A 16174-nucleotide genomic window follows, 5' to 3' on the forward strand; every position below is an offset into this window, starting at 1 on the left:
CAGAGTGTGTCGGAATTAAAGGGGGGAAGATAATGGGACCGGGAGAGAGGGAACGAGATGAAGAGCAAGCTATCGAGGTGGAGTGAGAGAATGCGAGGGAAGATCCACTGAATGGGCAGCAGAGAGTGGGCTGAGCGGAGAGAAAGAGCTGTTTACCAGAGAGAGGAAGGCAGCGAATGAGAAAGAGACTGCAAGAAGAGGGATAGATAATCGACGTGGGTGAGAGGGAATGAGAGAGGGGGCAGTCGAGAGTGAAACAGACAGTGACAGAGTGCACAAGTGGTGGGGGATAAGATAAAGGTAAGCAAGGGGCGGAGGTTGCGAGGGAGAGATTTTTCCAACGAATGAGTGACAGTTGTTGAAAAAAACAGAAAAGGAAAGGTGAGTTTGTATTGCTCCTCCTGGACGGATGCAGCTCTAGTCTGGGCTGTGGAGGGCATCGTGCAGGACAGGCTCTTGCAACGGGGACATTAACAAAGCGTGAAATTAAAGCCGCCATGCTGCAGGGACCCCGGGCTCTGCCTTACCATCCTTCCACCATCATCATCACCCCTCTGAGGCCTGCTGGGAGGCTGGAGGGAGGCGGTAGCTGCAGCGGGGGCATCGGCTGGGTGCTGAGGGGTAATAGAGCCTGCTGTATTACCGTAATGATGTGTGGAGAAAGGACAGAGCAGGGAGATTATAAAAAGGAGGCTCTAATCACTCTGGTGTGACAGCATGGCTCTATCTGCTACCACAGGCGATAACGCCGCCACACACATAGGTGGAGTGACAAGCCTTCCAAGCTGTTTATTAAGGAGTGCTGACGAGGCATGCCTGTTTGCCAATCTGAGCAACCGCGCAGCTTGTCACTCACTATACTGCACTGCACCTGCACGTCTGCTTTCTCAGGTAGAGTTCAGGTGACAGGATGAGGATCTATCCTTGGTAAACACACTGTTCAGCATTTTGAATTATAGCTGACACCCTGACGTGAAATGGCAGTGGACATAACCACGGGTTTCTACTGCAGTTGTCACTTCAGTTTTCCAGGTTTTTCTCTTCTCTGGAGGAGAGTGAACCAAGTGAGAGTCGGCTTTCTGCAGGTCACAGCTTTACCTCAACACTGCATTTTATATACCACCTGTTTTAGAGCATGACAACTCAAAATGTTGGTGGTGAAGTAAAAGAAAATCTCTAAAGATTGCATGAATTACATCATTAATCATTTTGTCCATCAACATTTGTTAAAATTGAGTAATTGCCAAAAAGAGCAGACAAATGATTTTTTATGTTTGAGCCCATTTACAACAAATCATGCTGTAATGTATTTCTGCTACCTTCCATTGACTTCCATTCATTTTGGTGGACCATGGAAATCAATTGGCAATTGACTGGACATCAAGTCCACATTCATTTTTGTCAGACCTACATTATGAGGTAATGATGTGCAGACTTTGGGAATCAATCAGCAGCCTCAACAGTCAGCTCAGTGGTTTGCTTAAGTATTCAAAAATGAAATGAAGAAAATGGAAACCAACAGTGATTTCCAGCTGGACCTATGTACTGTTTTCTTTTTTTCAATTTATAATCATTATTCTTTAAAGTTCTTAATCAAACAAAAATGCTGAATAATCACTACTTCCTTTTTTTCCAACCTGAGAACCTTTTGGCAATCATCATTCATCAACATTTGATGACAAGAGGCAATATATTCGTCTTGGAACACATTCAAACTTTTCAATAATTTGTTAAGCCAGTGGTTACGAAAACAACCTCTAGCCATCACCTGCTATTTGTGCTGCATTCACTTCCTTTTTTGGTCCCTAGGACAAGCCCGTTCATCTTCTTCAAATACCAGTAAATCTCAGTTCAACAGATGATACACAGGCGCACCACTCTAGCTAACCTCAGCGGTATGAACCCGAATATGTAACCAATTGTCTTGTGATTTACTTACAATTCACACGCCTGTCTGCCAAAATAGCAACAAGGTCGAATCAATCGTTTCTGATACCTTCCAGGTAGTCGGGAAATCTAACCGCTGATGTGCTTTTGCATCACAGCGTCGAGCAGATTGTTTGCTCAAGTTGAAATTTTTATCTAGAATGGTTTGTTAGCTCAACTTGCAGAAAGATTTAGAGATACATGAATCGTCGCCAGTCCCCGCTGAGTGGAGCAGGGATGTTACTACAGCGGTGCATGTATTGGATTCTACATTTATAGGTAAACTCTGTGCATAGATACAGCTTCTTACATGTGACGATTTGCTGCTTTCTCTGCTTTATGACACCAAAGTAGACATCTCGTCAATGAAAAATGCTAGTAGATCTTTTGAATAGGCATGTTTTACCATTTTCTTTTGTTTTTTAGTCTGAGTAATAAATCCATTAATTAAAAAATAATCAGCAATTGAATCAGAGATGAAAGTAATTGACTGTGGCAGCCTTTTACCATTTTATGTTGGAGCTATTTCTGTTCCTTTCCATGAACACATAAAAGAGTGTAACTACAGCCTTATTTCTCAGAGGATATGTGTACCTAAATAGATGTTTCAAAGCTCTCTATATATCTGTAAATAAAGGGATGTAGCAATTTAAGATCCTTGTCAGATAACAACAAAACCGGTGTAATACCAAGTGAACCAACACATCTTCTTCAGTATAAATTTACTGCTGAATTGCATGGCTTGTCCTTGTGTCTGTAGTCACTGCAAGAAAATAAAACTTAACACAAGTGCCACCATCCTTCTCCTCCAAATCCCAGTTAATCTCCTTCTTTAAACCTCATCTGAATCTTAAACACCATCACCCCCCTTCCTGAGAGCTCTGTTTCCTCCCGCGCTCTGTTAGAAAAAAGACAGGACTAGAAGACAGCATTACATATGTGGTCTGTGTCCGTGCCACTGTCAGGGGAGCTCTGGTGCTCTGCTACAGTGGCGTCTGCTTAATAACCCTGGTGTGAGGTCTGGTGACGGGGCATCATCAGCTGGCTCTGTGCTGCTGTCAGAAGCCATTTACCCCAAGCAGCTTCTCGCCTAATGGAACATCTGAGTCAATAAAAACAATCATCACTGCCAATCCCACTGAAAGCAAGGAAATTATTTTAGGTGGTCAAGGAAAACATGGCTGAGGTATTTGAATCTATCTGTCCGGGGAGCTGCTTGATGTGCACTTAGCCTGACAACCTATTACAGTCTCAATCTTCCCTATTTGTCTTGTATGAATACATTGATGATCACAGCAGGGTGTTCTTTACAGATGCAACGGCGGCTGCGGACTTGCAGTGAGCCAACCATTGTTCGACTGTGCAGATCCTGCATTTTTCACTCTCTCTTGGTGGGCTCAGGCTGTTGTTTGGTGGGAAACAGAAATCTATGTCTGGTTGTGTTGGATTGGATACAGACCTTATAAACAACCATGTTTCTGCTCCCACCAAGGCTTAATGAACCGCTCTCAGCATCCACTCAATATCTCCTCAGTGAGGACCTCCATTGTGCCTTACGAAAGGTCAATAGCTGGACAGTGTGTCTTTGAAAGGCTTTCTGCCTCACCCCAAGACTCTTAATGGTGTTCAATGGAGAGACCCACACAATATTCCCGAGGGGCCGTTCCCAGATATCCGCCCGTGATACCTAATCCAGGCCCATTAGCTTTCCCTTCAGCCATGAAAGAGCGCGGCTCCCTTGCATCTCAGGAATTAAAAATTAACCAGCTAATATCCATTTGTCTGATGGGATGCTCCACACAGTTGAAACAGCAGATTCCCCCTGCGATGGTCTGTGAGGGATGACTTGTGGAACCCAATCTGCCGAAGGGGAAAATGCTGACAGGGATGGCAGGAAGAAGCAGAGGGATAATGCCCGCCTATCACATCCATCACCCGTGATTCACATCTGTAACAGCTGGCTACCAAGAGATGACCTCCTCCATAAAACAAGAGTCTGTTCCTGAGCTGTCAGGCTCTGGGCTGCATCCTGTGCTTCACTACACCACAACCTTGCTCTTATTGTCCTTACATGTGCAATATATGCAGCCGGTGTGGGAGCTCTACATGACGCACAAAAAGCAACGTATTGCATGTTCTGTCATGTTCTGTTGTATGTATATTCAACATTTCATGAATAATTAGAGCATCTTCACACAAGAAAGCATGTTTGTATTGCTCAGAAGGAGAAATACTGTATGAACACTGTGCCTTAAAATCCCTGCCTGCTGGTTATACTGTATACAGACATGTATAAGTTGTATACAACCGCCTACGTCTTGCACACAAAAGAATCACTCATACTGCCCACTCAATGCCTTTGCACTATTTTTTACAGAAATGGTTACATGCAGACATTGTATGCTCTCTGTCATGGTTGCTTTTTATAATCATAAATATACACCAGTCTCCTCATCTTCTTCATATCCCTAATAGTATTTTGTCTGTTTCCTGTGACGTTTTTTTTTTGGTGTAGTGTGTTAGAAACATAGACTGTATAAAATATGGGCGTGGGATCCGTAACGTAACCCATCTGTTTCCGAAGAGCTGTTTTGAGGCCAATCGTCATCGGCAGCCATATTGCTGCTGTCGAGCGATTGTGACGTAAAGAGGCGGGCTTTGAGCCTCCTAGCCAACAGCTACAGTGTTCCTGCCTGTCAATCAAGTCAGCTGTGCCTCTCATTGGAAGACTCATAATCTTAATATCTTCGAAATTGCCGCGTTAGAAAAAATTCAACCCCCTACAGTGTGAGTCAATCGAGAAATTAGCTATCCAGACTATACTCATCTTTTGTACCAGGCTGTAAATATGTTTATTTCTGCTATAAAGGTCGTCTTTTTCCCATTCATGTGCATGTGACTTCCAGTACTTCTGGAGCCAGCCTCAAGTGGATCCTCGATGAACTGCAGTTTTCAGCACTTCCTCATTAGACTCATATTTTTAGACCGGAGGTTGCCGCTTGGTTAGAATGCATCATGTCAAGTTTAAAACAGGAGACAGAAGACCCAAATGCAGACCCCATAAGATTTATATAAGAATGTAAAAGGAGAACAAAGGGCTTCTTGTTTGTAATTGGAAGCCAACAGGAAGAAGATATGAAAATTCAAAACAAATATGTCCAAAAGAGAAATAATGAAACACAAGTAAAGCAGGTATTGTCCTTCTTTCTCCTGTTATCATTACCTGACTGTGTTAAACACTCTATTCTGATTGGTCCAAACCCCATAATGACAGTAATTTATTCTCAACAGCCTCAATTCTCAATGCCAGGAACAACCAAATCACACACATCTTATTAAATCAATCTGTGGAAAGAAGTGCTGAACATTTCACCCATGCCTGTTGACACTGTGGCAAAAACATTAGCTACCATTAGCATTCTAAATGGTCTCATCTGCATACCACGTGATCACTACACATTATCTCTTCAACTATTACAACTTATCAGGGATCCCCATTTTATGCTTATTATAGCTGTTAATGTCAATATCAAAGTCAACAGTGGATTATTGTATATGTTCCTGCTATTACCACACATAATAGTATCATAAGTAGTGGCACTGCAGCTATAAATCTATTTTATCTGTTGTTGTTTTCGCTGTTTTAGTTGGTTTTTTTTTACTGTGTGCTTGTCTCTATCTCTCTTTCTGCAAGCCCAGCACAGTCACAACATGCGTTTGGCTCTACTCGAGGTTTCTGAGCATTAAAATCAATTTTTACCTTGCTACTGTTATTTGCTAAATGCTGCAAAGTGCTCTGCTCAGGGTGGATTACAGTTGGATCTTACTGTTGCATGCTTTGAGATAATATTTGTTATGAATTGGCTCTATAGAAATAAGGATTGATTTTTGACATTGGTAGGAATAACAAAGATAAAGGATGACGCTATCTTGTCAATAGAAGCTGTGACTGATTCTTCCTCTGTGTACAATGTTGTTGTTCTTATTTCCTGCAAAAGCAGCATTCCACACTCAGCACAATCCTCCACATTGCAGAATATAAAACAACTTGTGCTGTGTCGCCTCCCATTCCCCCTTAGATCCTTGTGCTCAAGGGCCTCGCCAACCTGCTGGCTAGCAGTGCATCTTGCCTCTATTGCTGAGTGGCTAACTACTCTAACTGCTGTGAAACAAAAAAGCAACAGAAAAAAAACCTAGAAGAGGAGGACAGGCTTGTTCCTCTGCCCCCATCCCTCTGCAGGAATTTTCTGCCTTTGATTTATTCTTTTTCAATAACCAAGGGCTCTTTTCACTGTTGCCAACTCAATGAAAGCTTATGCGTCCTTCATCCAATTCCAACCCACCACTCTCCCTCTCTCTCGCCTTCTCTCTCTCTCTATCTATTTTGCTGCTGTCTCTTCCTCTTCGTTTCTCTGCATTCCCCCTTTTAAATATAGCCTCTGTGAAAATGCTGCTGTGTGTTTCTTGTGGCTCCAGTCTTTGAAGGAGCAGAGTATTTCAGATAGCTCCTGTCTCTTTTTCTCTCACTCTCATGTCTTCAGAGGTGCGCACTAAATCAGAGATGCACTAAAATGCCATTTGACTGATCACATCCTTTTATCTACTCTTCAACTCTTAAAGGGAAGTTTCTTTCATATTTAGCTGATAAATTAGAATTATAGATATCAGACACACAGATTCAACTAGAGAGAACTCTAATCTGTTGTATCGCTTCAAGACAAAACCTAATCTCCTCCATTGATGAACAAAAAAAACAGATTGATTTTTGACTTGGTGCTTGTCACAGCTTTCACATAAAAAAAATGGCCTTATTGACGTGATTATCTTTATGATTGGCTCTGAAGAATAAAAATGTGCATGTTACAACACAGTGTTGCTGTTTCTCTCATTTACTTGCACTGAGGAGTCTCCAGGATCTCATAATGAGCAGTTTTTCTCTCTGTGTTTGCAGGATGAGCTAATAAAAGCTGAAGGACACAAGTGAAACCATTGACTCCGTGGAAGCCTTTCATCTATTAAGCAAGGTAATAATTTAACAGCGCTTGAAGCACAGACATCTACCAGGAATATTGTATTTTTTTTTATAATATAACGTTAACCCTGCTGATTGCTATCTCTAGAAGCCCCATCTGTGGCACCACTGCTGCATTTTACGTCCCATAAAGAGATCCCAAACCACATTATCATGACCAGTTATCACACCTCTGAATGTGACTTGCTGTGGCTTGCTTTTTCCATCTCAAGAGATGCACGAATCGCAGCCATCATCCCTGCACGTACCTACTTAAAAGTGGGCCCTCATTGTGTCCAACCGCTGAGATAGAAACCGCAATCATTAACATGTTTGACTGCATGTTGGTTAATGATACAAAGAGCACTGTGTGTTCTCATCATTAACTTCCATTAACTGTTTTGCTGCCTCATTGAATCCTTCGTTAATTGTGCAACAGTTATAAGACGAAAGCATCCTGCCTATGTGTCTGTTGATGGTCCCCTCATAATTATGTATCAACTCTGTTTTTCTTTTGGTCATTTTGAAGACGACCTTTTGGGCAAAAAAAAATAAAACTCTCCTTGAGTTAATTAGTATGGATCAAGTAGAACAAGAGTGAAATACACTCAGATATCACAGTCATCCCTACGAGACACACAATATACTGTTTAATAATAATGATGAACAAATGGCAGGCTCTTATTGGTTAACTCATGACTGAGAAATCCTTCAGTCTTGTAGGTTAAAGCTCCTGTGAAGACTTTTTAGCTGGTTATGAAACAAGACTCTTATGCCTCTATTTCTTTTTTTTTTATGTCTTGAGCTGTTGGTGGGTTGTAGTTGTCAGACATAGTGATTAACTGCACACCGCTAAAAGAATGAAAATGTTCTTATATTTGACTGTTACAATAAAGCAGGTTTAGATTTGTTGTTGTTGTTGTTGTTGTTGTTGTTGTTGTTGTTGAAAGCTCTACTCACTAAATCACAAAAAGATGATACTTTACTGCTTTGGTACTGCTTTGTCCACAGGGGGCGCCAAAATCAACACAACACAAACTACCTCACAGGAGCTTTGAGACTCATGCAAACATCCAAGGGAAAATGTATAGTGAGCAGGTGGTTATGCAAAATACTCAACTTTGTGTGGGGGGGTCTTCTCTCACTCTATCAGGATTCTATTTTGCATAACCACCCATAATTCTTTTCAACTAAAGATGCATACAAGATTACACTAAGTGTTGATTTAATGATGATTAATGATTAAAAATTTGTGTATATATGCAGCGAAGAAATGGTCCCTCAGATTCAATGGTTTGTAACACTTTCATGGCAACAGTATTCTTATCAGCCTACTTGCAGGTTGAATTAACATTAAAATTAACATTTTCATCCATGTTTATGTCTTAACATTAATTTCATTAAACGTTGCATTTTTAATTCAGGGTAAAGTCTTAATATCAGTGTTAATAAGAGTAGCACATGTATAAGGTCCTCTTCACTGTTATAGTTCTGTTGGTGTTTTCTTCTCTCTCAGCTAGTCCTATAACACTGATAAAGCCTTTACCATGTTGTAGTTTGTTATTGCTTCGTATCTGTTTTTGCCACAGTGTCAACAGGAGGAGGTACAATTATTAACTATGAATGGGCTGGACTTCTTACTTGGAGTTTCTCTTTCCATTCAGAATCAGTAACCATTGTTATGCGATTTTGACCAATCAAAATCAAGTATTTAACACAGCTTGGTGACTAGAGAGAAAGAGGGGTGATACAATTTTGTATTCTATTCTACAAGACTTTGACAGCATGAGTGTCTCCATCCTGAGCCTGCAAAAAATAATTATCTAATTAAAATGGGAACATGTAATCATTTCTGATGATGTGATTGGCTGTAACACACTATCTATATAACAGCCTCTTGAGCCAACAGCTTTCTGGTAAAAATCCAGAAACACAATCTAGGAATTAGCAGAATCTAATTTGGTTTAATAACACTGAGGGAAACTGGAAATGGACCAACAAAAATCTTGTCCAAACACAGATGACATGGTTTAATTTTTTAAAGGGCTAAGAAACTACTTAATTCACAAAATCTGAATGGGAAAAAGGTTAAAAGACCACACACCTCAGTGTAAAGGTAAAGGCAAGAACATCTTGGGGGGGAAAGGAAAGCAGAGGCCAGCTGTCTTAAAGCCTCATTTTTTAACAGTTTCTTTCTGTTGTCTCTGCAGGAAAAATAACAAAAGATCTAAAAATAACATCAAATACTGACATCAGTCTGTTCTTTTCCCTATCTTACAAAGAACATGATCAAAATAAATTCCCTGAGAGACTCAAAACCAATGATCCGTGTCAACTTGTCAAAAAACACACTTTAGTTTCTCCGATTATACGGCAGGAGACATCTTCTAAGACATGGAAACAAGTGGTTGACATTCCTGTTATTGAGTGTGGAGACAACTCTGGAGCTAGAATCCTACAACAATAAATTTACCAGAAACAAGTGTAACTCGCTAATAGGATTAACATCAAACATTCAACAAAACATTTTAATCTAAGTCATTTATGCTCAAATGCTATGCAATTCACTTTCAGAGAAATCAAAGTGTTGTCTTGTAGAGAGGCTGATGAAATTAAAGGTGTTGCCTGAGATTTCATGTAAAGCATTTGGAAACTTTTAAGCAGTGTGATTTACACTGGAGTGTTGTACTGAGGATTTTAAATACATCCTATGATTAACGGATTTTCTGCCACACTGTCATGGACTGGCGGAAAGAATGTAAACTGATTGTGTTTGCAAGCGAAAGCAGCAACACAAGCCTCCATGCTCAGCAGCAAAATGGACTCAAACACTAAACAGAAATAATTAATATTAAAGGCAAAGGTATACACCGATACTGTAAATAAGAATTTGTTCTTAATGACTTACCTGGTTAAATAAAGGTTAAATGAAAATTAAAATAAAAATAAAGATTACAACTGGCAGACCATCCTGGACACTGATGCAGCTACAAAGCTGACAAAAAACAAAGTCTAGTGAAACAACAATAACAGTGTTCTGGGATTTTTTTATTTAATATTACAGAAAAACAACTTAAGATGAGCCTGTTGAGACTAGCATTTAACTATTTTGGGGTCTGATACGTACCCAAGGAAATATTATTGATCTAATTATAAAAAGTAGGACTGTCAAACGATGAATTGCTGAATTTCAATAGTTTATCGCATTTTAACTTTTTCTACATGGTTTCATCCTCAGGTCTGCTGTGTGTTATTTGCACACTCTGATTAGCTGCACCTGCATGCTTAGCTCTTAGGTGGTAGCTCAGACTTGAAGTTCTGCCGTGATTACTTTTGACCTTTGAAAAGTGAAACATGTCATTCAAAATCACAGTGGTGTTTTCCATCATGGCAGCAGCAAGAAGCAAGAAGATGCTGCTGCAGCCCTGACTATGGTGCACTGAAAGGGTCAAAATAGCATAGGATTAAACCCTAATCGCATCCCAGTTAATGCATTAATGCTGACAGCCTTACAAAAAAAGTTTTTTTCTTCTCAACCAGACTCAGAAGTAGTAGTCTTGAATACTTGTACACTAGTAAGTGACTCAATGGTCACTTACTAGCAACAAAAGGTGACACTGTTGTGATTCAGTCTTTGACCTCCTAATCCCAGTCTTTACATTTGTTGTGCTATAGATTGGGTATTAGTGTTGGTTATCTTGGGAAAAGATCATAAATGGCACACAGCTAGACTGGGTTCAGGCTACAGGGGGTCAGTTCATCCCTCCAGGCAATCATAGGATAAACTGTTTTTGGCCCTTTGTCACATATTTTCTGGCAATTTGAAGAATTAAACCTCCCAATGGCTCACAGACTCATCTGGGCAGCCCATTAATGTCAGACTTGTTTGATATCCAGGATTTCAAATCTAGATTATTACATCAGTTGCTGAGCAGGACCATCAGTCACAATAATCATAATCTTAATTATTATCTATTAATAAGAGACACGCTGTTATTTCCAAATTATGTGGAATCTGCATGTTTGGGATGTAGAAAAGGATGTTTGTGATTTTTTCCTTATTTGCATGGTACAATCTGAGTTCTATACCGGATAGATATTTTTAATTCCTGTAGTCTGAGCCCGACCTTAGAGAGGAGTTCTCTATCCCCTAGCAGGGTTGTTCTATTAGACGGGTTTAGCAGTGATGCAACAATCTCCCTCTTCAAATCACTGCTGCTTAAAGTGGGATGCTGCCTATGTCTCTTCTAGCAGCATAACCATGGCAGATGTCAAAAACCATGCCTGCAATTACTGCTCGTTGTCCCAGGTGCTGCTAAAGAAAAATATAATGGTGAGTTTTGAAATTGTTTCTTTAATGCAAAGAGGCTAAACCTGTTCTTGGCTCTAAAATGCCCTTAGAGGGGCTAACATCAGACAAAGAAAAACATCTGCTGTTACTGCTTTTTTAAATGTTGTAGAATTTGTTAGAACAGAAATAATCTCTTTTTGTAGATGTGGCATAAAAACACAGAATCTGCAGGTGCAGGACTGGACTTTGGTATTGGAAGAGTTATGGTTTTTCATTTGTAGCCCAAGTAGTAGTGTCCACTTGTGTTCCAGCAAGCTTTTCCTGTACATAAATACAGTTCTGGGAAGTTTTGCTCTGAGGTCATTGGTCACTGTACCCAGATCTCCAAAAAGTTGGCTGCTACTCCCAAAAACACAGTATATAGTCACCAGATCATAGATAGGCTTAGAGGTTGGATCAGAACAGAACTAATTAATCTATTAAGAAACTCTTACAACACTTGGATTCAAACATTTCATATATCAAGGATTAAAACACAACTGAGAGAACATTTTCCTTTGAAACATTTCAAAGACATCAAAAGCCACTTCTGAAAGTTTTTTCAAAGTCTATTGGAAGATGTTGACTCAACTTCTATGTTTAGACCAGATTTCACCGGAACATCTGCTTCTGTCACAAGATCCATCACACATTCACACTCACATATTTTCAAGTCCCATCTTGTACATGTTGCAGATAAAATTAACATATAGCATTGCATCAGTCACCTAGGAAAACATTTGAGGACAACAGCAGCAATCCTGCGATTCAGTCCATGACAGCTCACCAACCCCGTCCTTTGTGTGGTTGGAAACCGCCTTCTTCACAATGCCTCTGAATCGTCTTGTTGACAGCAAACTGCTCAGAGTAGGCCCATTTGATTTTGTGTGAAAAATAAAACACATTGAAAGTACATCTTTGGTAGATGGGATTATAACGACTGCCGGAAAATTCTTTGAATAAATACTTTTGAAATAATCACTTCCATCCCCCTTTGATGTTGAAAGTGTATTTTAGCCGGTTAAAAATGGTTGAAAGTAGGTCTTGGACATTCAAACTTGATTTAAACCAAATTTGAATGTTGAAATCCTGGTAAGTGCTCGATTGGAAGAAAGCAGCTCTGACTGCTGGTTGTGTATGAGTTTTTAGAAATGTGTTGCTCAGAGGGGGGATAGTCGACATGCTGTTTCTCATAACCTGCCACAGGAAGTAAAATCAATCTGCCACAATATGGCAAACATTTGTTTTTGATACACAATCAAAATATACTCAGTCACTGTGAGAAGGTTGGTCTCATTTCTTTGCAACAGTCGTTTTCTTTAATATACACTTATTGAAATACTTTCAGAATGGTGTGTGTTCTCTTTTAATGACTCTTGTAACGTGGATCATAGACTGAAAACTTACTGCACCAGTATTAAATCTGCCTTTAAACCATCAAGTACAGACTGAGGGGCTTCCTGATAGGAAAGAACCCCTTACAAGTAATTTCAACTAACTAATTTCCCCATAGAGTTCAATAAAGAAATTAATAAGGAGGAACAGCTGATAAAGGGATCCATGGATGAAGCTCCGTTCCAGGAGAGTTATGGTTAGAGGCAGATTTGCTACCTCAGACCCTTTTTGAAATGCAGTAATTTAGTCAACCATTTATTCCAAATTGAGGCAATAATTAAGAGCGGGGAGTAGTTTAGAGTGGGAGTTTTTGTTCCAGCACTTTGATGGATAGAAGGTGTTTAATTGACTGAAAATATGGGCTTAAGATTTTATACGTTCAACTTTAATTAATCTGACATTCATGCAAAAAGCTGCAGAGTTCTCATTTTGTGTTGAGTAGAAATGTACTTTTTTGAAACCTGATTGCATGAAAGTACATATAATTTGTATAATTCAGCTCTGAACAAGACAACATAATCAAAAGGATATTCTGAGGTACTCAGGGGAGAGACTCTGTTATTTGGTGAGAGCTATTGTACAATATCCAGCAAGCACAAAATGTGGTTGACCTTGCTGGAGTCTTGAGAAGCATAGCTGCAAACAAAAAAAATGCACTGGACATCTTTTTTGACCTTCACAGGCTAAGGTTGTTTATAGGTCTCCTGCTCTGTTCTCATGAGATGTCAGGAGCTGGAAAACAAGGCCTGGATTTGGCCACCAGAGATACCTAACAGCATTATTGAGCACATGCACCAGTTTTTGTCTGGCACCTTGCATATTGATGGTGGTTCAATGTGAACAATGGCCTTCCTATGAGTGTAATGGCACTGCCTGGGCCTCTTATTTGTCTGACAGGATTCTATTCTTGGAACATTGGGCTCTCTCCAAGGTTATCATTTGTACGCTAAAAGGAACAGCAGTCCTTTTCAGTTTGGGAGGTAGCATAGCAACTCGTTTTATTACATAGAGTCAATGTGCATGTGTTTGTATGTGTGTGTGTTTGAGAGGATAAAGAACCTGCCTGATTGCCCAATTGGGTGAGACATTTATGGCAAAGTAAAATCTTGTGTAAACGTCTTTGCACCAGCCATCAGGAGGTGTTCTGGAGAAGAGGCGGTGTGCAGTTCAGCAGGAGTTCTGCCAGGCTAACGATTGATCATGGTAAGGTTAGAAGGCGGAGAAGATGGGTTGTCAGAATCCTAAAGATATTCAAGTTCTCATTACTGGGGGTTACGGCGTTCATGCCCTGCACGTTCAACCGAGCCGCTTGAGTGCTCATGCACTAACAGTCAAGCTGCACTGTAAGCAGTCCTCTCACTGTCCCCATTCCACTGCACTGCTTATGGAATCTGTGGTACCCAAAATCTGTCCTTGACACTCCTTTTTATTGTCGTTGTGTTGTAAATTGTATATTTAAATTCAACATATTTGTGATATTGTCTGGAGCTGCAATGATTAATAGAGTCTGGAGAAAACTGGTCACCAACTATTTTGATAAAGATGAAATATTTCCATTTATTTTCAAGAAAAAAATCTGAATTTACTTGTTCTTATTGATATGAATATGATAATGAATATGAATATTGCTTACTTTTGTCATCATTTAGGTAATCTCTGGTTTTTAGATTTTTTTAGACATTCTGAGACTGAACTCTGATGACCTTTGCCATGTTTTTGACATTGAATGCTCCTACGGATCAACAATAATCAAAAGAATAATTCACAATGAAAATAATCTTTAGTAGCAGAACTTACTCCACCTCTAAATATGAATATAATTGTCTTACCAAAGGGATTGTATACTTGGAGATCTGTTTTAATATTCATACGTGAACAAGTTGCAAAATCATTACGGTGTTCCTTGTCAAAGCCAGCTTGTTTAACATGCTTGTGTGTCACTGAACTGTGGGGAGTATTTCCTACAACCTTTTCCCAAGGCTGTCTTTAAAAAAACAATTTCAGGTACCTGTGAAAAAGCCAGAAAGTTGGGCTATGCTTATAAATTATAAATAACAGTCTTGTCCTGAGCTTTTGCAAGGTTAGTGCAAGGATGAGGAAGAGGAGTAGGTGCTGCAGATTCATTGTATTTTCTGTAGAAAATGGGCATAATAGGGTGGTATTTATACATTTTCTATTCTGAGTGATGAATCATGGCTGTGTATATGGCAGAGGCTCAAAGAGTGGGGCCTGGGGACCACCTGGATTAGCTGTAGGGGCTCCCCAGGAAAATGAGTAATATTTTGATTCTACTTTTATAATGAGAGAGTCTGAATTAACATTGCCATTGCTTCTTAATCTACCCCCCAAATTGTGTCAGAAATGTAGTGTGCAGTAATTCGCAACATTTATCGGAACAAAAAAAAGTTAAAAAAAAATTGAGTTTAAAATCAAAAGTAATTTCAAATGAGTGTGTAAGCATCTGAATATCAAAAAAAATGCTAACTTAGAATGAGCCTTTTCATAATGTATATATAAAGGAGCAGGTCCCATTCCATGGAAGCCACCATCTCGCCCCACCTTGTTTCTGCTGTAGCATGAGCAGACAAGCTAGTTACATAATGCATTTTTATATTTAGTGGGTGTCCGTGCAAAATGCACCGGTTGGAAGACAAAGAGGAATATGGTTGTTGTGCGCATAAGAATTTGTATTGATAGAGGTTTTTTGGTAGTGAAACCTTGACACACATAGGCCACAGTCGTTTCACTTCACATGAGGGGTGAGCATGGGAGCGTGTCTAGAATCTGACCACAGACTTTCTCTGCTTAGTATTTGTATTTTTTAAACAGATTCATTGTGTTAAGAGAGAGAAATAAACCACCTGAAGTGCATTTCTCCATAGGTACGAAAGAGTTTTGCAGTTGTTGTTTTGAAGCAAAGAAGTGTAACCTGTTGTGTATTAAAACAGCCAAACATAGGACTTCTACTACATTTTTCATTATTTTTATAGTTATATTTTTGGGCATTTTTGCCTTAATGTGATAGGGCAGCTGAAAAGAGAGACAGGAAATGTGGAGAGTAGAGCGCGGGGGAAAACATGCAGCAAATGGTCGAGGCCAGGAGGACTACAGCCTCTGTACATGGAGGCGCACGCTTAAACTGCAAGGCCAACTTCACCCAAGACCTCAACTAAATTTAATAATTTTATCAGAGGTCTGCGAGATTTTTTTTGGATCTGTTATTTTTTATCAAAACATTAATAATACAATACAAGATTTTCAGAATATGGGGAGGTTTAGCTGTAGTTGGGATTTTACTGTCACAGCCAGAAAGTGAATCAAGAAGTCTGTATTTAAGTCGGATTTATATTTCTTTTGCTGTAGCTTATGCAATAGGTTTGTGTTGCCCTATGCCTATGCAGAAGCTGTATGCAGCCTGATGTGCACCTCCTCAAATAGTAACTACGTGTTGAAGCAATGCAGACTGCAAGCCCTTTGATAGGTCTGCTGAGTAACATCGTATTTCCTGCATA

The 16174-nt window shown here is 39.8% G+C and overlaps 1 protein-coding gene across 1 annotated transcript in view; it reads left to right on the plus strand.

Annotated features, from left to right (window-relative positions):
• Positions 1-16174, plus strand: part of LOC117826330 (receptor-type tyrosine-protein phosphatase F-like) — a 462221-nt gene that overhangs the window by 265160 nt on the left and 180887 nt on the right. Inside the window, exon 8 of the mRNA XM_034702308.1 lies at positions 6878-6950. The gene's annotated coding sequence lies outside the window, so the exon portion shown is untranslated. The remainder of the gene's footprint in view (positions 1-6877; positions 6951-16174) is intronic.

The sequence above is a fragment of the Notolabrus celidotus genome, chromosome 15 (assembly GCF_009762535.1).
Source record: "Notolabrus celidotus isolate fNotCel1 chromosome 15, fNotCel1.pri, whole genome shotgun sequence".
Taxonomy (NCBI): Eukaryota; Metazoa; Chordata; class Actinopteri; order Labriformes; family Labridae; genus Notolabrus; species Notolabrus celidotus.